Raw genomic sequence first — 662 nt, forward strand, 5'->3', positions numbered from 1 at the left:
GAAAAGATAACAAATGTGATGAAATTAAGCACTTTAAAACACAACCTAGTTTAGGGAGTGAGTCAGAATTAGTAAGACATTATAGTTCAAAACAACATATATAATTTAAGTCCTTTCCACAAGAAAAATTACTTTTTAATTAAGTATTATGAGCCCTATTCGAGTGGTATGGATGTAACGAGATGCAATATGTTAAGGTGTCCCGTAATGTAATGAAATGATCCAGAATAATTACTATATAATTTTTCTCATTAACTTTTTTAAAAAAATGAATTTTAAAATGGAAAAAATTATCGACATTTTGTATAATTAAAAGGGCCAAAAAGAAAAATTTCGCTAGAAGGAGGGGTTGAACCTCCGACCTTGTGGTTAACAGCCACACGCTCTAACCAACTGAGCTATTCCAGCTTCTTATCATTACTATTGTGTTATAAGAGGTTTTCTACAATAGTGCATTGACTAGTTCTGGAAAAGAAGATTCTCTTTTTTGGTACAGAAAATATTGCTTAAATCAATATATTTGAGCTCATTGCCGATTTAACTTTCTTACACCGTGCCAAAATCTTTTTTTACAAACATAAAGAAAGAAATCAAATGAAAAACCAAGTAATCACTTAGATATTGGTCTACTACTATTTCTCCACTTTGTTGAAAGAAACCTC

At 30.5% G+C, this 662-nt stretch overlaps 1 non-coding gene across 1 annotated transcript; it reads right to left on the bottom strand.

Annotated features, from left to right (window-relative positions):
- Positions 1 to 334: 334 nt before the first annotated feature.
- On the bottom strand, positions 335 to 408 carry TRNAN-GUU (transfer RNA asparagine (anticodon GUU)). Its single transcript has one exon. It is a non-coding gene; the product is annotated as a tRNA-Asn (tRNA).
- Positions 409 to 662: the final 254 nt, after the last annotated feature.

Source organism: Dryas octopetala, chromosome 3, assembly GCF_963921425.1.
Source record: "Dryas octopetala chromosome 3, drDryOcto1.1, whole genome shotgun sequence".
Classification (NCBI taxonomy): domain Eukaryota; kingdom Viridiplantae; phylum Streptophyta; class Magnoliopsida; order Rosales; family Rosaceae; genus Dryas; species Dryas octopetala.